Source organism: Cupressus sempervirens, chromosome 7 (assembly GCF_028749045.1).
Source record: "Cupressus sempervirens isolate cs-2001-9-10 chromosome 7, ASM2874904v1, whole genome shotgun sequence".
NCBI classification, from domain to species: domain Eukaryota; kingdom Viridiplantae; phylum Streptophyta; class Pinopsida; order Cupressales; family Cupressaceae; genus Cupressus; species Cupressus sempervirens.
Genome location: NC_143124.1, coordinates 801,145,616 through 801,170,027, shown reverse-complemented (window position 1 = coordinate 801,170,027; position 24,412 = coordinate 801,145,616). Strand labels below are relative to the sequence as shown.

The 24,412-nt window shown below is 34.5% G+C and overlaps 1 protein-coding gene across 1 annotated transcript in view; it reads left to right on the top strand.

Annotated features, from left to right (window-relative positions):
• Positions 1-24,412, top strand: part of LOC149549810 (phosphoinositide phospholipase C 2-like) — an 88,666-nt gene that overhangs the window by 20,033 nt on the left and 44,221 nt on the right. The window lies entirely within an intron of this gene.

Here is a 24,412-nt window from a genome sequence, read left to right as displayed (position 1 = left end):
GATTTTTCTTTCTAGAGTCCTAGATCTCTTGGTTGTGAGGCAGCAGATTGTGGTTTTGACTTGCAATTGCATAGGGCTTGCAGATGGATTGATGGATGCGAAGATGGAAGGTTGATCTTGTTGAGGCATGATCACAGAGAGTTTGTGTATTACAGATTCGTGTTCTTGGACTTGTGATTTGGTTCTTGATTGTTCATGTGAGATAGCAGGTTGCGAGTTGACTTGCAAACAATTCAGTTTTATCATAAGAAGTGTGGGAAGGATTTGTTGCAGAGGGATTATGAAGATCTTGGAAGATGGCTCTGAGAGGATTGGACCCTGAGATGATTGTGAATCTCTGTGATGTGGTGGAGAGGAGGTTTTCTGAAATGTTTGCTCTGTTTGAAGCTAGCTTGGCTGATCGAGTTAAGGATGGGGTGAGGAAGGCATTTCGTGGATGTTCGTGGAGTTGGAATCTACCGATTCGGAAGAGAGTTGTCTGGCTGGTTAGAAGACTTGTTCAAGAGAGAAGATGGCATAACCAGGTCAAGGTGGAAGAGGTTGGTTTTGTTGATCAGTTTGTGGACTCTAATATAGAACTTGCAGAGGAACTTGAGTTTGTTGCTGAGGATATTCCTAACCTTGTTGATGTTGGGATGGAGATTGGTTTTCATGATCACTTGGTTGAGTCTAATATGGAAATTGCAGAGCACTTGGTCATGGATGATCCGGTTGCTATTGGTGGTGAGTCGTCTATTGCAGAGTATCTTTTTGTGAGCAATGAGATTGCTGGTGTTGTGAGTTTGACATGTGTTGATGGAGATCTTCATATTGCTGCCAATGAGGAGTTTGTTGCTGCTGGTGTGGATTCACTAGTTGCTGATGTGGATGAGGGTTTTTTGATGAAGCTTTATCTTCAGTTTGTTCCTGGGAGTGAGCATGTTGATTGGATGGTTGATATTTTGGTGTTTGACAGAATGATGCACATGTTGATGATGTGCAGATTAGTTTTCTTGTCCCTATTGGAGTGGAAGCCTTTGGTGAAGATGAAGATGGTTGTTGATCTTTCTTTGGGCATCAAAGTGTGGGACACACTTTTCTATTCACCTGGGGAGTTTGATACAAGAGCATCTTGGGTTTGCTCGGTGACTATTTAGGAGTTCATGTGAGGAAGCTTAGTAGTTTCTTTGGAGGGTGCTTGGACTCGGTCGAAGGACTAGTGCTCAACATGCTCTGGGAGCTTGGCATGGTTTGTTGTGCTCAACATGTATTGGGAATTTGACGATGCTTGGGAGTTTGCTGTCACTCGGCAAGGTGTTGGTGCCGACTGGAGTTCTTGGTGTATTTAATGCATGTAGCATGTGTTCGTGTTGTGGATCGATTTGGGAGTTTGTGTGGACCTATTTGTGGTCTTGGTTATCTCTCCTATGTGCATTTAAATATGTATTGTAAACTTGGGGCTTCTCCTAAGTATTTTGTGTGGTTATCATGAGTTAACTATGGGTTAACATTTTGTATTTAATGTTTGTTGTGAGCCGATGTAATGCCCCGCCAAGGGACCCAAAGAATTTCACTAAGTTTGCCACACAATTTTTTTTTTTAAAACATGAAAGTAAAACCATTCATAACATTCACGGAAGCAATAGTAACATCCAACTGAAAGTAAACATAATATACTAAACAGATTACATTCTTTAAAGATCCCTTAATGTTGAATTACATCTAATCATCTAACATCACATCTTTATAACAATGATACATCCAACATTCTTAAACAATATACAAGTGTCCTTTTTCAATTACATTTCAGATTGCTCAATCATCCACTGTACATGTTACAAGGTATGAAAAGCTTAAAAGAACTCACATCTGTGTGAATAAAGAACATCATCATCCAATATTAATCCATGACGCAATTAAAGTAAATGAAACCACATATCATACATGATACAACATCACAAAAGATATAAACATCCATCATAAAAGATAACCATATATCACAAACATAAATGACTAAGTGCACGGTTCCTCCCAATTGTAAATAGCATCATTAGACCATCGTGGATCCTAGCCATCCCTTCGTGCGTAACATTCCAAAGCACCAAAGAGATCATCGGTAATATCATAGTAGGAATGTCACTCCTAAAAACATCCTACTAACATGCAAAGTAAAGTATAGGATACCATCATCTAACATATGCAAATCATCAATCTAAGAAACATACTAATAAATACATCCATCATAAGGTATGCCATCTATCATAATGCTCCAAGATCATAATGAAGATAAATACCAACCAAGAATACTCCAGCCACGGTGTCTCCGACGGATCTCAAATGATAAGAGTGATAAAACACTACCACCCGACCGCGTGGTACCTAAGTGGTCCACTCCCACTGTGCTGAGGAGATAATCTCAAGTCCCAAACAGACTATCCATAACACATAGCACAAGTCTCTAAAGTCCAGGAATCCTAAAAGTATACTAACTCAAAGGTTCCATCACACAAAACTGACATCTAATTCCTAGAGGCACACACTGACACGTAGGAAACCTACTATGCAAGCGGGAAAGTGTCATCGCATTTATCTCGTACAAGTTACCCTGGCAGTTAGCTAAACTCCACGGGCCCATACAGATCTCATGCGGCCACTAGTATCCTCTCATACTGACGAGGCATACTACGGAATGCAAGGTCGCAACCATGCGTTCTCACTACTCCCATCCTAGCCTGTACAAGCGCTCAAGGCATGGGCGAGAACCAAAACAATTATCTTTTTAAGTTCATTTAATCCCCATTTAGTGTGTAAATGTTATCACTTATTAACCAAACTTACAATGAGTTACCTTGGCAGCCACTTAGGGCCTTGACCCCCATTGCAAGCCACTTCCCGACACTACAAGTAGATTACCTACCCTAATGCTCATGGAATCATAAATCACCACAGTCCTGTACAAGCGACTGTAAAGAAATCCAAAAGATAATCCATAAAAAAAATCATCAAATATCCACAATATAAGCAACAAATATCCACAATAAGAATCATCAAATCTGCAAGATAAGAATCATCAAATCTCCATGAGCATCCGAAAAGCATCCATAGAAAATCATGACCACAACAGTTCTCTATTGGCAACTGAAGGCATCACTGATAATCATAACAATCATTGGTTCTCAATAACCAAAATATATCTCAAAATAAATCATCATATCCATTGGTTCTTCAACAAGCAACCAAGAATATCTCAAAATCATACTGATCGAAGACTTCAAAATGGTTGAGTCGAACATGTCACAACATGACATCATCAAGAAATAAATCAACACTTTAGTCCCATCATGGCGACTAGAAAACAAACCAAGGATAACTGATCGATGACTCAAAAATGATTAGCTCAGGTATCTCATACGCATGCATCTCAGCTTCACACATGAAGACTGATGAACAAATACAAACATTTCATAGAGCATACGATCACATTACCATGGTTGGGCTTATAAAGATCGAGATCAAAAAGATCAACATGCCATCGCATCTCATAACCCCCGAGCCTCTGGTAACAACCTAAGACTGGTCAACACTAGTCAACCCAAAAACCCAAAACAAGAAGCATATAGAATACACGATGCAAACACATGTTTTGGTTGACTAAATTCACATAGTTGAATAATGTGTAGGGGTTTTCAGTTTTCTGTTTGTAAGTATACTTTCAAGTGTCTAAGTTTCATCATTTGACCTACAAGTCAACCCATTTGATTCCCCGATAGCATTATCCTTCGATTATTTAGAATTACATTCTAAGAATAACTTAAGGATAAATATTCACTAAACTGATCATCATTGACCTTAATTAAATTGTTCTCTATTTTAACTATGATCCATATTCTAATTAATTAACTCTCCTTTAATGTTACTACAACTTTCGAGATAATCAAATGATCATTATTCATTTATAAAAGAATCAATTATCAATCCTCGAATAAGAAGAATTATAACTTAATTAAAATGATCCATTTAACCAATCAATTAACATAGATATACCATCCATGACCTATCAACATTCTAATAGTCTTCAATTAGAAACTTAATTAAGAGTTACTAAAGTTTGAGTCTTTTAATTTAATCATTATCATCGTTGACAACCATATAATATCTAAGGTTATTATTCAAGTCGTGAGAGTACGACTTATCAATTTCGATGTAAATACTTCACAACTTTGCTAGAGGAATCGATATTAGCAATACATAACTTGATTATTAATTAAATCTAATTAACTCTAATTAATTTAATTAATAATTACATATCGAAGGCAATGTTCCAATTAATATCAGTTGACTAATAACTGACTAGAATTCTGTAAGATAAAAGTCAACTATAATTCAATACTCAAATGATCATATTAATAATTCAATAATAATAATTTGTTAATATTTATTAACAAGCTATATTGAAAATCTTAATAATAATCTTGTAACATCCATATTCGTCTTACTAATATTTTCTTAACAATTTCATATTAATGATAATTATTTCAAGTTAAAACTCTATCGCATTTAATTATATTGACAACTCATTAATTGATTGAAATCAATTATAATCCAAATCCAAAAATTATTATCTTTTGCAAAACTTCAATCAATAAATAATCTCCACTAGATTAACTTCAATCAGATTATTTGATATCTATTTAAACTATTTATTATTTATTAATAGCTTGTGAGACCCAACAAACATTAATAAATAAACTAATCACAACTATAAATAATCAATCTAGAGAATCTTTACATAAACTTCATTAGTTAATATTTAACTAACTCTTAGTACGATTAAGGTATAACAATAAGATACCTAATAATTCGAACGTATTAACATAACAATGTTATAACGATGTTATAATGTAGAAATGACCCATTGTCCAATATCAATAAAATTTGAATTACTTAATTTAAAATTATCTCGTAATATAAAATTACCATCTCCAAATTATTTAATATATATTAAAAATTAACATTAAAAGTCAACTATTAGACTTCATATTCTAATTCCTCAATACTCAAATTAATAATTCAATATCTCTTTTCTTTTAATAATATCACTCGCAATAGTTTACAGTAACTAGCGTTGCTTAAGAAAAACCTCATTGAATCCAAGATCAACTTCCGTTAACATTTGAATTAATAGTTTAATATTAACTTGTTAACAACTAATAACAAGATATTTTAAATTAACCCCATTAAATCAATATATTGAGATGCTCCTAAAAGTATATTCCATATTTGAAAAGATCCCTATTGTGTTTAAGAAAGACTTATTGTGAATTCAATATTAACAAATATAATTCCCTTTAAGTTCATTTATAACAATAGATATCAACAGAATAATATATATATATATATATATATATATATATATATATATATATATATATATATATATATATATATATATATATATATATAAAATTTAACATTAATATTTAAATCATATACAATAATTATCATTTAAAAATTTATTAATAATTAATATCATTATATAAAATGATATAACATATAACCATATCATAAAATTCATATAATAATATTATAACATATAACATTACCACCGAATTCATGTGGTAACGTTATACATTATAATACTACCAACAAATGCTAGTTATATTTCCCACCGTACCCTGCGATTATCAACTGTGCAGGTGGGGGTCCCATATCCTATTTATAACCCTGCGAACATAATCAAATTGTACCGCTCCCCCCCGCAACTTCAATACCCACGACCATCCGTGGATTGGGTGGAAGTGCCGAAGCAGCCTGCTGACGCAGGTCTGTGACAGCACTGCTGTCGCAGTGTCTACGGCAGCAGAGCTGTCGGCTCTCATTTGCTGTGGGAGAGGGTGGGGGTACGGGCTTGTCCCTCCTCGCCTCTCCTTTATTATAAAACGTTTCGGCGATATATATAAATCGACTCATCAATCGTTTTTCCAAATAAATTTCTTTTATGAACCTTTTTAATTATAACCTTTTCAAAATTATATATATATATATATATATATATATATATATATATATATATATATATATAAAATTATTTATTCTAAATTACGAAAGTTGCACAATCATATATGAATTTACATATATGAAGACCGAATCTAAAAATATGAGTGCAATGAATTTCTTCTAAGAAAATTCATTTAACCCTAACTCAAATAATTTCTTAGAACGCATGTGGTGTTTAAATATTCATGATTGGAAATACATACATCTGAAGCATTTATTTCAAATCTTGTTTATCTAGTTTCACAATATAAATTCGAACCCAAACTCGATTTAGATCTAATTCATTCCTTAATTGGATCTAGGGTTTTTCTAATGTTTTCTTCTCAAACAAATAAATACATATCTAGATTCCGATTCAAATTGCAAATTCATTCATGGAATATAATTAGACACATATAACAAACATGATGAAGATAGGAAGAGAAATATTGCAAATAGAGTATGAGATTATCAGGAGTGCACCTGGACACTGATGCTAATCTGCCATGCCTCAGAAGTCCATAGAAAATCCCTTCCTTCTCTATCATTCACAATTCCTCCAAGATCTAGCCAATCGAATCCTCCAAGTGACTAGAGGTGATTATAGAAACATAGAAGCATGTAGGAACATATGAGCATATGAGCTTCTCCAATGCATGTAAGCTTTGAAGCTTTCATTTTAAGCTTGTAGCTTGTAGCTTCCATTCAGCTTCTACTTCAGCTTGTCCAAACACACTAGAAGAGCCTCTATTTAAAGGCCTCTAAGATGCATCTAGAGTGTCTCTAGAAACAACTAGAAGATAAGCATGACAACCAAGCATGGGTCTTCTCCAACCTTCTAGATAAGTCTTAAGGTTGTAGACACCATTTGCTCAAATAAAAATGCTAACTCCTAAGTGTAGACAACTGGTGCATTCTTAGAGTGCAAACTTCTGTGTTGTCTACATGACAACTCTCGAGAATTTGCCAACTCCTATGTGAGCAAATATTAATATAATGCACATTAATTAATTTAATATTTAATTTACTCTTCCCAATTTAATTAATTTATTTATTAAATCTCATGCACTAACTTTAATAATTCCACTTTTCAATCTTAATATATTTATATTTTAATCACATGAGATTTAGAATCTTTTATTAATTTAAATATATTTTCCACTTTTTAAATTTCATTTTCCAAAACTTAATTGCTAAAATATTTATTAGCTTTAATAATAATATTATTTAGTTATTTATTTAAAAATGAACTCCAAATATATTATTATTAAAATAAATATTGTCACATTCCAAATTTAAACTTTAAACTTTTTATTTTCAAATTTAATTATTTTATTTAATTAATTTCTTAATTAATTAAATAAAATAAATATTAATATATCATATTAATTTTCCATTTAATTAAACCATTAATTAAATCTTTTAATTAGGCTTAATTAATATAAAATACATCAAAGACTCACAAGGTAAAAAAATATGAAAACTCATCATAGCCAAAACACATACAAAATCAAACCAAAGGTTAATATCACGAATTACATTATCCAACGTATTCGGAGGGTTCTCAACTCAGATACTTGTCCTAATTTTCCAATTAGGGCAAATGGCTTAAAGGGTTGGGATTTGGACTTGAGAATTTATCTCCCCTCTCTTATCATTGAGATAGTGTGATAGGGTACACTCATCCTGGCAATTCAGGGAAGTCGATACCCGGTACCTGCAACCTGCATAAAAACCATGCATGTACAAGCACAATATATATTAAACTAAACAGGCAATGGCAGGAAGTGGTGCATCGTGTAGATCTCGACCAGCAGGTGACTACGACTCCCTTCCTTAACCACATCAGACACGCCATACAAAAGCAAACACGCAAAGCAAACACACACACCATGCACATGCAAGTATGGGGTAAGTATCCATAATAAAACACATATGACAATAAACCATCTTACTAATCATCATTAATAACTGAAAGCAATGTAATAATCATCATGCATACATGAAATATAAAGTCTAAGTGATATCATCACATAATAAACTGAATCCATAGCACAATATCTGATAATCCCAAAACAATGCTGCTAACCATCAACATAAAACTAGCTCCAAAAGAGTTCAACAATGTTAGCAAAATGTGAACTAGGGGCAGGCACTACATCCACCCTCCCTGGGATTAGGCTTACTCTTAGAAGCCTACAAGAATGACAAAATCAAGATACTCACTTTGCGGGTCCCATTGAACCCTTTTTCCCTATGTAGAGAAACATGATTCCACTGAAGATATTACAACACCTTTAGAGCAATATGATTCTGGTTTAATGGTAAACCGAAAACCATATCGATCCAACATTCACTCTTTTAACATCTACTAAAATAGATCCCCTAATACATTCTAAACAAAAACAACTTAATGCTTGCAAAGATAAACAAAAGTTTACTACCCTTCAACATAGATAAAAGATACATGTTTTGCAACTAGAATGAGTTTCAATTTTCAGTTTTGTCCTCGTTTAGGTTTAGGTAGAATTTTCAGTCTTGAAAACTAAGTGTTGAAGCATGAAAAATATGCGAGTAACAATTTTGAGTTCTGTTTTAGTTCCCCTAGTTTCAAGTTTTCAGTTTGAAAGAGATACACATGATAGTTCAAAGTTTTTGTTTTGTTCAACTAGTTAACGACTAGTGGCATTCAAATATACCCAGAGCTCCCAATGTTGAAACTCGGGCTCTGATAGCCGACTTGTGGCTTAAATATGCATTTAATGCAAGGGGTTTATTTAATTTGTAATTGCTAGGCCGACTTGTGGCTTAGTTGGGTATAATTAGGGGGTCTTGTGGAGTCTTTATGAATTCATTCATGGAGTGATTCATTCATTTCGAAGGAGTGAGTCTGGAGAGTAGTTGAAGGGCGAGTTTTTCTGAGTTTGTGGATAGAGTGCCGAATGTGAGACAACTTACAACAGGATTGTGGTGAAGTTACGAGTTTGGAGAAGAGCTAGTGGCTGCGGTTTAGAAACAAGGAGGTTGCTTGGTGGCTTGTGAGCACAAGTTGAGATCTTGGAGCTTTCTACTAGATTGTTGTTGTGTTATAGATCTGGACTAGCTAGGGTTTGGATTGGATCTTGAGGGATCTTATAGAATTGTTATTGTAATTGCTGTTGTATTTGACCGTAGCTCGGAAGACCTTACAATCGGGCATATTGCATGTAAACAATTATTTTATACGAATAAAGAGTTGTGATTTGGTATCAGATCTTGCATTTGTGTTGTATTGTTATTCTGTTTCCTCTCTGTGGTTATCGCTGGGGGCTAGGACATCTCCTTTGGGGATTCTCCTGCCTTGCACTGCATATCATCTGATCTTAGTGCATGATCTTGTGGGTATTATCCCCATTGGGGTTTTATCTTTACAAGGTTTTCCTCAAGACAAAAATATGTGTTATGGTGGTGGCTTTCATCTTGTTATGCATTATGATATTCTAGGTTGGTGATTTGTTTAAGAAGTTTGAAGTTTATAATTATTGCTCACAACCGATTCACGCCCCCCCTCCCTCGACCCAGTTGTGTTGTGTGGACTATTATAACTTATTACTAACAACATCTGATCTCAAAAGAGACATCTATAAGCATAAAACAAATTTGAATTTTTAGTAACCTAACTTTTGAAAGTAACATCATTTTAGTATTTATTTTTAACATTTGGACTTTAGGAAATACGACCCTTTTCTATTCCTACATGTGCCAAGTGGATAATTAAAGTTAATGAGAGATGAGTTATCAAAAGCCAATTCTTAGCATATTTATAAGAATTTTGCTCTTGCTATAATGCTCATTGTTCAGTAATTAAAAACATCAGTGTTAATTACAGTAGCTTGTTGTTCTGCTTGGGTTTTGTTTCATTAGTTGTAGTTTTTTGTCTATGTCCACGTCCTCCAATTCATCAATTGCAAGTTGAGAACCAAAAGCACCCAAGTGAGTATGCTCTACATTTATATCCCACATCTTCATCTCCCCTTCTTTGTATTCATTTTGCTTGTGGGAAAGGATACATAAGTTGGAATTGAACATTTACAAAGTTCTCTGCTATTTTTTTTACAACCTATTGGGCTTTATTGAGCGGATAAAATAATATGCTCTAATTTCTTTTTGATGCGTATGAACTAGCAACCTATGAAGACAAAGTAAATCAAAATATTTAAAATAAAAGTTGTGATAGAAATTTGATTGCAAGGGGCTTTAGCAATAGGAATCATTGGGCATGGAGGTACCACCAACTATGAACAACCTTCTTGAACTGATGCCAAAGAGCATCACTACTTAGAACTATTGGATACACAAACTCTATGAAGTCATTTGTAAGAAAAACTCGTATCATCATCAAGAAAGAGTCTAGGGAATGTCGTCTTGTACCCATCAAACACTTCTAAATCTCTATATAGTGGCAACCTTCCTAACATATCAAGATATTGGTGCTAAAATATCTTGGTGTCTATGCATAGGCAAGAAAATGTATAAGAGTAGATATCTTGTTCCATCATTCTACAAAAATTGCTTGCAATTTTTTGGTCTCCTTAGGCTCTTGCTCTTTGTCATTTATGATTTTGTTTGTCTTCTCAAGCATTGAGTCTAGACCATCATACACCTCCCCAAGGCAAGGCCTATCCATGTCTTGCTCTTTGCCATTTATGATTTTGTTCATCTTCTCAAGCATTGAGTCTATACCATCATACACCTCTCCAAGGCAAGGCCTATCCATGTCAACGTAGCGAAGCAAAGCCATAATGGGTCTGGTGAAGCTAAGGATATACTCCACATGTTCCCACTATGAGTTATCAACATCCTTAACTTTTGTTGCTCTTCCAATGCTACTTTACCTCCATATAGACCAGTTATTGTTGAACACCATATTGCAAAGTGCCACTTCCACTTTCATAGGTCATCTCAAGACAATTAGTTTGATGAAAATTGGTCTCAACAACTTGTAATAGAACTATATTAGAAACAAAATCTAAAAAAGAATGCACATTAGGAAATCAAATAATGAAAATAAAAAACGTAAAATTTTAATTTTTTTAAATTAAATTACTACAAGTTCAAGTTTGCTAACCTTCAATAGCTCCAAACTTGAGAATAATCTGAAAATTCCTCGAGTCATGGTGGGTTGGGGTGAACATCTAGATGTTTTCGACTTCTACATACATCTCTGATCCACCCATTTTTTCCCCCAATCTTTTGTAGCATAATATTGAACAAGTGGACCGCACAAGGTATCTATAGATATGTCGAAATTGCTCTTTAGCTTCTCTACAATTCTTTGCATTGTTCGTTATGATATGGACATCGTTTATAGGTCCCATTGACTCAATGGCAGAGATGAGAATTTTAGCAATAAATTACCCGCCTTTTACTTGGCCCTCGTAATCGATAACTTTCAAAATCATTACCCCTTTAGGGGACGCAACTATGACATTGATCAAGGGACTTTTCTTGCATCTTTCCACCCATCTGCAACAATTAGTATCTATATCTCAAACCATGAATCCCTTACGAGTTTCAATGGATCCTCACCCTTCTTGACTTGTCTTTCTAACAAGTTGGTGTATTTCTTCACAATTAGGGCCCTTATACCCTCTTGGAGCTTCATTGACACTTTTTAGCATCTTCTTCCAGTATGGGGAGGCAACAACACTAAGGCAACCCATTTGCATACATGCATCTCGCTATATGTTGGTCAATAATGTCTCAACTCTCATTCTGAAATGAATTTTCCAAAGGTCCCTTTCTTTTGTATGGAATGGGTGCTTGAGTTTCAGTTTTAGACTCAGATGCAGTAGTATAAAAAGAGGGTGGTCTTCTATCACAATGTTTGAAAATCAAGGTTGCATTCCCTTCGAATTTTTAAGTCGTCTTAACTTTTCTACATTTTTTTCTCTCCTCCATTTCTTCACGCTCCATGATATATTTTAATATTACTTTGTTTGATATAGGTTCTCCTTTCTTTCTAGGGCATTTTAAGACTCCTCTTCTAGGATATCCATACAAATGGTTGATCACCCAATAATATGAACTATTCCTTACTCATCACAACCCCACCATTTCCAACAAAATCCACCACCTCCTAGAAGGGGTCTTACAATATCAACATACTTTCACAAAGTCATTTCATAATTTTGATCTATTCTTTGTTGTTCAACATTGCTAATGAAAGAAGTGGTAGATGTCATTGTAGTACGTGTGGCAATAAACTTTAGACATTCAAAATAAAAACAAGATAATTGATAGAAAAGGTAGATCTTATGAGAATGAAAGAGAAATGAAAAATATACAAAACCAAAATCAATTGAAAAAAAAAACATACCTCTTTCACTCATTAGAAGCTTGCAAAGGTGTAGGAATGAGGTATTCAGAAATCAATCTTCTAGCTCCTTGCGCAATGAGGCACACACACTTAATGAAGATTCAAAAATTAATCTTCTAGCTCCTTGCACAACCAAACTCTTGCTCAACCACCTTCTCGCTCCACCTCAAGGTAAAATAATCTATTTACCTGCCAATGCGACATAAAAGCGAATATAAGTTTATGTCATTTTAAAACCAAGTTCTAGATGTTTAATTATATTTGCAAAAAAAATCAATGTTGGGCGTCATTTTTCCACCCAAGTTCGAGGTTGGTTTGACTAAATACTTAATGGTTTGTCTGGGTTCAATTGGTGATCAATTAGATTCTATGGTAACATACCCTGTTCAAACCCATAGGTGTATTTGGGCTAGACCTAGGCCCATTTCGATCTGGACCCGAACGAGGCCCTTGTATAGCTGAACTAGACTTCTTAGATAGTAATTATAAATGACACTCTTAAGTTATTCCATGTTAATAAAGTGAACAATTAAAGGAAGATAAGATAAATTTATTAATTTCCAACAAGAGACCGACAAGGTGTCTAAGGGACTGGAAATAGTACAAAGGGCAAACGCTAGCAAGGGGGAGCACCAAATAGTGTTCGCGAAAAGAGTGTGAAAGAAAAACAACAGAAAACCAAAGAAAGAAAGAGCTAAGTACTTCTCACATACGAGAAGTAGTCAAGAATGGAAAGGTGTGCTCTAGGACAATGAGGTGCTCTGGAAGGTCGCCTCTAAGGCCTGCAAGAAGTAGTAGTAGTACTAGTAGAGAGTTACTGTCGAGTGTGATCTTTGTGGGGTATCACAGAACTGGTGTGGATTGAGATAGTGCAGAGAGACCGCTTCGACCCCCTGGCAAGAACTGTAGGAGTGCAAAAGGAGGTGATGAGCTACGTAGGGATCGATGTCGAACAAAGATGGAGCTGTAGAGTGTGGTCACGAAGCTCCATGGTCTCTTGAAGGTAAAGTGCGAGACAACGTTGGTTGATATATTTGAAAAATAAGGGAAGACATTGACACTCTCTGAACATATAGCAGAATCTCCTCCGGATCTCATAGTAGATGGGGCAATGGAAAATAAAGTGAGACTTAGTCTCAATCTCCCCGAGCCTGTGAGAAGGGCGACATATCATGGCCTCCTTGTCAATCTGGTGATTAGTCTGAATATGTAGCCGGTGGGATCCCACTCTAAAGGATCCCAAAGAGATGCGAAGAGCGTGATTCCAATGACAAGTGAGGTACTAGGGGCATAAGATGATCCCATCCTAGATATTAAGGAAGTGCTCAACATAGAAGCCCATACGCGGACGAAGCCCACTTGGGGGATTCCTGCAGGTTGTGATAATACACTGTCTGTAGATTTCAAGTCTAACATGCTCATTCAACTCCCATTGAGGTGGAAGGAAGAGGGCTGGAGCATCCCATGACAAGTGAAAAGGGGGAAGACAATCCATATTAATACCAATTGAGCACAAGAGGGCAAAGGCCTGGGTGAACCAACAACGAGACCTATGACCAGGGTCCGAACTCATGACTGCCTTAGAGGAATAGTAAGCCAAGTAGGAATATTTGTGACGACCATCAGAGGAATCAACAAAGCTCCGAAGTCGGCGAAGAAGCCAAACTAAATCAAAGATGGCCCCCAATCTGAAAGGGTGAGCCTAGAACTTTGCAAAAACAATGCTGGGCGGTGTGGATCGATGGCATCTGATAATGCATCGAAGGAATAGAGTTTGGACTCTCTCAATGGAGGCCTAGTTAAACTCCAAGAGGGAGGGCCCCCAAAAAGTAGAGCCATAGAGGACAGTTGGCCTGACCAGGGAGTCCAAAAGGGACATCTTGGTTGTGGTGTCTTGGAAGTGGTTTCAAAAGCATTTTCGCTCAAGTATAGCAAGGGAGTCGAGCCCCTTGTTGACTTGGGGCTGCAAGGCTGGTCTCAGACTAAAATGAGGTCCAAAGAACTTAACCCCCAAGTATGTATATGAAGATGCAATCTCAATCTCAATACATTGGAAGTGAAAATGGAGATGTGAGGTCTTCAAACAATTGAAGACCATAACTCGGGTCTTGCCCAGGTTCATAGCTAGCTCGCGTGAGTAGCAAAAAGAGGCCAAGCCATCAAGAAGTTGTTGAAGTCCATCGGGGGAAGACACTAGGAGAATCATGTCATTAGTGAATAGGAGAATGGAGATCAACACTTGAGGTAAGTAACAACCATCACCAGAGAGCGAGAAATCTCAGAGGAATTCCTCAAGCTCATTGATGTAGATACCAAAAAGAGTGGGGGAAAGAGGGCAACCCTGTTTCCACCCCAATAATGCTCTGGATAGGATCAAAGAAACCTCGTGGAGTCTTGAATCTACCCACAACACACTCATATAACCTCATAATAGATGTCAAGAGAATCTCAAAGATCTTGATGGCCTTGACATGTTGAAAGAGAGCCGCCCAAGGAATTGTGTCGAAGGCTTTGCAAAAGTCTACAAAACAACAATAAACTTTCATCGAGCCTCTTCTATGATAGCCCATAAAGTCAATATGTTATCAATGGTTTGAAAATTTGTACGAAACCCGGCTTGACCTCTAGCCCGACAATGTCGCTGATTGAGCTCTCTGGATAAGATAGCGTTCAACACAGTGGCATAGAGTTTGGCAAAGGTATGCCCAACCATGATGGCCCTATAGTTGTCATGGTCAGAAGTTGGCCCAGACTTATGGACTAGATAGATAATATGTTGTGACCAAGAGTCGGGGAAGTTGGTGCAAACCACTCGATTGAAGAGCACTGTAAGAGAGGAGCTGGAGACAGAGATACCCAGCTTGACGAACTCTTCTTGGAACCCTTCCTCATTCGGTGTTCTGCTACTGTGATGTTTCTTATAATATAAAGCCCCATAGGCTTGTAGAATGTGATGTTTTTGAGAAGAATATACAGACAACAATGTTGCCTTTTGGACAAGGTGGTGCTCAAACTGCTCTAGATTAAGGTCACAATTGTAGCCAAGGCAGTACTCATAATTCCCTAGATTAGGCCTACACAAATACCCCTCTCAAGAAAATTCTTTGCTCCTTGTAAGTGATTTCATCACAATCTTCTAGTACCATGAAGATCTTTTTGTATTACTCTCTAAAATCTAACCAACTGGTTCAAATGTTACAACCACTATAAATTCGAGTCCTTAGTTCAAATTTTAGGATTATTTCCAAATTTTAGATTTATTTATGGAGCATACTTTATTATCTTCAATAGTAATTTTGGTTTAGGAATATATAATTTCAAAAAAAATTAATTTGTTTTTTCACGTTATAGTAGGCTTACAATTAGACTTATAATAGTGGTATTACTACCATTTCTTGGTCTTGTGAGATGAGATCAAGTTTCAACAATGGACAACCCTCTAACAACGCTCTAACAACCACATAGAAGATAATTTGAAGTATAAAGTTATTTTATTAGTGAAACAAGCAATTCACAACCCATTGGAAGAAATGGAAGAGAATACATGAGATGAACCAAGTCGTTTGTTCTTTGAAAGAGATGGAAGTGACAAGGAAGAGGAAGGGTATGGGACTCAATGAGACAATAGGATAGATAGTAACCAAAATAATGGAAATGAAAACCTTTTTGCTAAAGATGGCTTTATCACATAAGTTTGAATAACCAAGCAAACTAAGAATGAAATTGAATAAATCAAAGGTTGCTTGAGAACAATTTATATTACTAAATCTGATGTGGTGACTAAACAAATTAAACAGAGGGCTTGGTTTGTGAAGATAGCCTGCTTCTTGTGGTCGAATCCTATGAAGACATTGAAAAATTGAATTTGTCATCTTATAGGGTGAGAAACCCGCAATTGAGTGGCCACAGAAGGTTGAGTGTAAACATGAAGAGAATAAAGCACTCGATCATTGAAAGCAATCACATGGCTCTAATTTTTCACGAAGTTTTATCATAGTTATAACAGTCCCATAGAAGAATATAACTTGCTAGTAATAAAAGATTATGAAACAACACAAAAGAATGACATGTTATTCTAGGGATATAACCAAGCAATGTGCTGGTTAAAAATATCTTTCCACAAGAGCATCTTTCACGCATGTTGGTGAGTTGAAAGTCTTTGTTAGAGGGAATGTTAAGAAATTTAAGCCGGCCACTTTTGGGAAAGAGTTACAGATTTTAGATATTAGCTACGAGTGAACCTGCATTCTAACTCAGTATTACTCACAACTAGGCAATTCCAAAAGCTCTCCTCAAGTTATTCTTAAAAAGCATGCAAAACTTGTCGGGGACTAAAATTTGTGACACAATATTTAAACTCAGCCATAGTTGAAAAGTAATTTGCATGAGAGAATTCTAAAGATTTGGATAACGGTTCCTACAAGAGAGTAGAAACTTCTGATTGGTCATTGGAAGAACATCTCTCTCATCATTTAGCTTTTGCTCATAATCATCTTTTAGTTTTTGATTGTAATCTCTATATGCATAAGGCAACATAATGTGTAGTTAAATCTCGATGATTTTTTTCTTGTTCCACAAAAGGCATACTACCCTTATAGAACATGTTATAGATCAATTTATTAATTATGCTCGGTAATAATTAGTTTCATAATTTGATCAAATTTGTATCATATACAACAAACAGATGATGATACTCTCTCTTTCTATATATATCTATATGTACATGTGTATATATATATATGACCCTGCTCTATCTCTCATTATATTAGAATTAGAGGTCTTTACATGGTCTTATAAGATACAATTCAACCTAGTCAAAATATTATGTAACTTTATTTTTGTTAACAATATTTAATACAAAAAAATCAAAATTTATGTGGGTTTTGTTTTGTGCATGAGTTGTTTGACAACTTGCTCTATGTGTTGAGGTATTGTTTTATAGGTGAGTGTGTGTAATGAGGCTTTGGTGGATGTGTGGAACATTGTTATAGGATATGGAAATTATTAGTGTACTTTTTTCCTATTCATGTTTGTGCCTGGACAAAAGGAATCACTCGTCCGTGTTTTCTGTTTGGACTTTGTTGTAGCATGCCAGATCTATTTTTCCTAGTAGGTATTTAACTTCTGTATCATATTGCTAAGAAATGTTGCAGGAAAGAAGCCCTTTGGGTTTTAAATCAGCTATATGGTTGTGCCTCAAGCTCTACTTTCATTTTATGTGCAGTTAGGGACTGAATGAAGAAGCAACAACTAAAAAACTAAACCATATCGCAAATTAAAAATCAAACTGCAAAATTGATGTTCAATAGATTCATTTGAGGTTTTTGCATTACAATCCAATGACTTATAAAGCCTTATGTTTGCCTGTATTACCTACATCTTGTCAACTAAGTATAACCAAATAATCTTCTTTGCTCACACAGGAAACATCAAACTGAGTGCATCAGTGGATCTCTAGACTGTAATCCCACGACTCTCTTATCTGCACAACATGAGAGAACATAGAGTGTTCCCAACTTCGGTGCACAATGGGACAAATTTCCCTGCAAAATTCCACATCTCCTCCAAATTTGTGTAATGTCTTCTCTAGTGTTGTACATGAGACACCTTCCCTTCAAAAGTATGTCTAACACCTCCTCAGATGTTGTGGAAACAATCTGTCATCCGTTGCACAAAGCACTAATCAAATGTGTATATGAGACACCTTTCCTCTGAAACTCATCTCCTCAAGTGCTCAACAAATCACCAAGCAATGTGAATCTAACGAAGTGCACCCACAAAAATTGTGCCCTGTTGGCCCCTTGAAGGGATGCAAATATACGAAGACCCCTCTTTATTTTAGGGACACAAATTGAGTGCTTCTCATACAGTAAATTATCCCATAGCGATATGCTAACTTGGGCCTGCTTTATCTCCAACTTCTAGTAATTTTTTGTTATTTAAAATTCTAGTGTAGCATTCAAACTTGCAAAGGTTTGCCTCACGAACATTTAGAATCTTTGAAACAATCACAAGATTACTGCATATGATTGAATACTTAAGAATTGATCAACCAATACGTCACAATTTTTGGCAACTATCGAACAACTTACCAAATGTATTACCAAAAATCACTATATGATCATGAACAGATCATAGCTATTAGATAGAGCAAATTTATTACTGCACGCACATCATAAAACTGCACACGATATACAAAAATAATTATCTTCTTCACAAAAGAAATAAAAAAAGCAAAGTAATATTTTCAACTAATATGAGCAAGCCAACATTCAGCACAAATGATGCCCACAACATGGAATATTATTGGTTCTTTTCTTGCAAACTAATAAAAAACAAAACATATGTGATGCCAAAGTAAATGACTTTAGTCGCATGAAGAGTAACCACAGAATGCCATCCGAAAAACATTACAGTATGATGAGAGAACATAACATGATAACTTGGTAACTGTTGACTTCAATAACACCATTACTTGATGATAAATTCTCCCAACGACTGAAACAATCTCACATGATGACAAGCTGGATGCCAAGGCAAACATGAGTAATAATAGGGAAAAAGTGATGACAAGTCATATACATCGACACCCAAGAAGTTCTCTTTTAGTAGAGAATATAGAATGAAGAACTAGATTATTATAGGGAACCACACATGAATAATTCCCACATAAGTGACGATGCACCAACAAAGAGACTTATTACTAGTAACAAAGATTTGAGGATCTCTAACACAACTATTGACTACACTCTCCCCTAGCAAGAGAGTGTAATGTCCCATTTTAGGATCTATCTCCAATCGCTCTTAATACTGTTCTATAGTTAGAAATATATTGAATTTGCTCTTTTGATTCACTTCTTGTATTGATAACTTGTATGTGAAATAAAATATATTTATAATTAAGGGGAGTTAGAAATATATTGAATTTGCCCTTTTGATTCACTTCTTGTATTGATAACTTGTATGTGAAATAAAATATATTTATAATTAAGGATCTCCCCTAATTGTATATCAACTCTATACATATCTCTTATTAATAATTTTATCTCCTTTAATAAATTGACTTTCATATTCTTTCCTTATCGCGGCCCTAACCCCTTCCTAATCTTTATTTATTCCTTGAATTTTTTATATGCTTTAATGTAGGTATTATCATGTACTAATCCCTTTGCATATGAGTGTTGACATTTCTTAAACCCTGACGTGGATGTTTATTTAAAGTCTTCGTACCATCTCGGCCACCGGCCCTGTCACACATGCAGTCATACCTTGTTCGACTGAGATCCTCTAGCACATCGTGCACTCTACGTTATATAATGGGTTTTAATGTGATCTCCTCGGTGCACACATTTGCTTCCTTTTAATACGATTCGCTCCCTTCCTTATCGCAGGTATTTTTCTTATTCCACTCATTGTATTGATGAATTCAACGTCGTTCCTTAATCTGCCTTTGTTTACATTGTTTGGTGAATGTGATTCCATGCCGATCCCTTAATGTTATGGTTCAAGTCATACAATATACTCCACGAGCTCGACTTCCTCCATGTCTCTTGTCCACGTGAAACCCGACTGTGACGATTTTGTGTTTGTGGCTAAGTTGAGCTCGACCCGTGAGTTCGCAACTCCTTATTCGGTGGTTCTCCACGTATTGTGAGTGGTTTAATGCCTGCTATCCCTTTGTCGATGGGATTTCTGAATGTGTCTTTCCTTCTATTTTAATGCTCTTCGATGGTGTAACTATCTCCTCATTCCGCGTCTGTTCGTATCCCTTAAATGTGGTTCGGCGGTTGATCTCCGATATGGATGTTGTTCCATCTAATTTTCTGAATTTTATTCCATGTCCCTATCAAAGTCGTACTACCACCCTTTTGTATCGATGAGTACCATGACCTTGAATAGACATTTCCTAGATAAGGTCGGTTTAATGATATATATATACACACACACTATTGTATTAGTTAGAGATGTTTAGTTTTAGGTTAGTTTATTTTGTATTTGTTTATTAAATTTATATTTAAATATCTATATGTAAATCTCATTTGTTAGACTTAGTTATTAAAATATGTATACTATATAATTTATTTATTTATTAATTTATATGACTAATAATGTTTATATATTATTATTATTATTATGAATAATATTAATTTATGAAATTAAATAGAATTATTATTATAAATTATATTATTATGGATAATATAAATAAATAAATAAATCATAAGTATTGGTCCATATAGTTTATCATTTTCTTTTTGTGAGTAATCAATAAGAGTATATGAATTATTATATTTTATCTAATTATCGAATTCTCTTTAGGAGGGGTCATGACAGAGAGATCTTCAATATGTCATCACATGACAACACATAGTTGCAACGAAAAATAATGTCAACAAAAAAGTTCTCATCACTTTGTCAATGTGAAATTGTTATCTCATCATAACAATGTTCACCATAGCTACTCCCAAAGGATGAAACAAAAAAATTAAAAAAATAGGTAAGGGAGTCACAAACATGACTTCCACTATGACTACTCTCAGAGGGTGGAACAAGGGCTTTCACCTTAGACTTCTCTTGTAGAGAAGAATGCATTTACAAGAGATTTTACCTTGAACTTCTCTTGCAAAGAACAACTCATTAACAAGGGATTTCACATTTAACTTATCTCGTAGGGAAGAACTCATTAACAAGGGATTTCATCTCGAACCTCTTTCTCACAAAGTTACAGAGAAGAACTCATTAACAAGGGATAACACCCCAAACTTCTCCCTCATAGAGAAGAACCCATTAAAGCACAAAAAAGATCATCTAAATGTTGAGACTCCTAAACAAGGACAACACACAACTTTGATTATCACATTAAATTATTGACTTCAATTGTTGACCGAACAAGGAGCTTTTGTAGTCGCACTACTAAACAAGCTTGTTGATCCTTTGTAAAGGACATGATGACACTCTCAATTTGCCATACAAGCTCCCTCTGAATCTTAATTCCTCTTCTTAGAAGAAATTGATCACTAGAATATCTGCAATGTTTATAGTTATCAATCCTATGACAACAAACCGTGTCCATTCTCCAACCTGCATGACCATCACATATTGCGTCAAATTCTTTCTCCCCTTGACCTCAATCTCTCCATATGCTTCTTGATCCATCTTGGAAACATTTAGTGAGATTAGTAATAGTCTATAGAGTCAACCTAACATGAAGGGAAATACCAATGTTAGAAGCATATATAATTCACTATTCTAATGTATGAATTAATAATCACATAAAAAAGTTCATGTAGATTAAATACTTATCTCTTTAATTGTCTAATTTCTCTCATAATCCATCAATTGTAACACAAATGCAAGCCATAAAACTTTGCATGATCAACTTTGAATGATTATTTTCATGCTCCGAATTCAAAGTTCTTGCTACAAAGATAAATCTCAACACTACATTCTATTGATGCACACTAATCCCATAATATTTTGTGTAAAGAATCAATAGTTGATGCTAAAACATTTGAATAAACTTTTTCCTGGTGAGACAAAGGGACATAAGCGTTACAATACAGAAAAGTAACAATATATACGATACCAAGATACTCAACGGGAGCGTGTTCACATATATCTTTCTACAATGATAATGACACAAACACTTCCTTGAATCATAATGACACGATGAATTTTGACTAAATATTACACCACCTATAAAGATGATCAACAAGTAGCCAAACACCCAACGACTTCTAGAATAATTATCATACACAAACGATTCTTTTCTTAAGTACGACATGGTCAATGAAAGGCGTTACACCACAAAGTTGAAGAGTTATTTTCGAGTGAAAATGAAGAGCATAACAATGATGTCACTTGAACTTGACATAGAAAGAAGAAATGATTCAACATCTTGAAATTGAGGAGGCTTAAGCATAAATTTAGTTTGCACATCCATCTTGGGTTAGAATGATCTCTGCTACAGCTACCAAAACATGTATGAATGATAACTCATGTATCTACCAATAGTTAACACATACAACTTGCCTAAAAACACCCATTACAAACTACAACATATACCCAAACTAATGAACAAGAAAAACTCCCTTATTTGTTGTTAGCCAATGTGCTCTGATACCATGTAAAATTTTGAATTAGAATAATAAATATGATATAGATATAAGTTTAGAGAAGAATGATCAATAAAATGTTGATTGAAATTCCACACTCCATCATTTTATTGATTAAAAACTTGTTTCTCATTACTATTTATTGGTCTACTCTGAAATCTTTTGGGATTTAAGGAACAATGAATTCACTTTATTCTAAAACAAGTTTGAATAGCTATCATGGAAAATGGAGTTAGTTTGATTCAATTTTATCAAAACTATCAATAAACCCTCAAAAGCAAGGATTTGTGAAAAGATAGAGTTATAATAGATTTGACCCTTGATATTGCCATAGATCTCAATCCTTGCCACTCTTTTCTTCCAATGCTGAATGTTGTGTTTTTAGTGTGAGCCCCTGATATTTGTGTATTATAGTAGCCTAAGCCATGCCCAGTGGTAATTCTGTATAGTTGGCCTAAGTAACTAGATTGATGGGAACATTGTTTGGGTTGTCTATATCTATGGTAGTCCAAACTAACAACATATTTTGGTAGATATAGAGGAGATGATTTAGTATCTTAGATGATGGATGTAATTTGTCCTAATGATCAGTTTACAAGTCCAATTTGTTTCCATAAGTTTTTTGTTAACATGATTTGTTGGCCTATCCATAAGTACCTCTTGTTGAAGTTGACCATCTTGATTGTGTTCGTTAGACTTTTGTGCAACAACTTTAGCTAAACTGCGAGCTATTGGGAGGTTCAATTATTTCATCATTTTCTTATTGTTAGTTTTGTGAACTCATTGGTAGCAAATAGATGGGAAGCTATGTCAATGTCTCTATTTTGTTCGGTGCTTAGCATTTTGTTTGTTTGAGTCATGAGTGTGTCCCAATCATCTGTGGGGTTGAGCATTTCTTATATCATGTAGAAAATTTTGGAATTTTTGTTGGGAGTCACTTTGTCCATGTTGACAGAAAATTGTGTCCAACATAATTACAACAATGAATGTGTCCTAAAGTATGATGACTTTAGAGTGTGAGGTATATATTGACTTATCCATAACATGTGTAGGTTGGCCTAAGTCACCAACAATAATGATTGAAATTCCATAAATAAATAATAAATTATTCTTAAATAAGTTTTAAATTTTTAATTCTAAACGTACATTTCATTTTTTTATTTTATTATTATAGAAAAATAGAAAATATTTAATATATAAAAATAAATGAATATTATAATTAATATTTGCTTCACTTAATGAGAAGAAATACATCTTATTTTTTTAATGTTTTAAAAATACAACATCCTTAAATATGTTCACACCTATGTTTAAATTAAAAAATTCATCTAAAAATAATAAATTAAGAATTGCATATAACTATATTTCTCCTTATATAGCCCCAACTTTTAGTGGGTGCCTTACACCCTATTTAAAATAATGAATGCAAAATAAATAGATATTTGATTATATTAAAATAAATAAATATTATAATTAAAATTTGCTTTACTTGATAGGGAGAGTTTGAACTCATTGTGCATTTTTCCTTTCTAATATTTAAATATTTAAAGTGGATTCATTGTTCCTATTTTAGATTTTTACAATATAAAATATAAAATAATATAATTTATTGTTTTCTTGTACAACCCCAACTTCTAATAGACTTCATGTCTTCACTTAAAACTAGCTTGTGTGTGTGTGTGTGTGTGTGTGTGTACATATATATACATGTATATACATACATATATATACATGTATGTATATACATGTATATATATGCACATGTGTACATGTGTATATATATACATACATACATGTATATATACATATGCATACATATATATCTATACATATACATATGTATACACATACATGTATATACATCTATGTGTGTATATATATGTATACATGTATATATATACATATATATCTATACATATACATATGT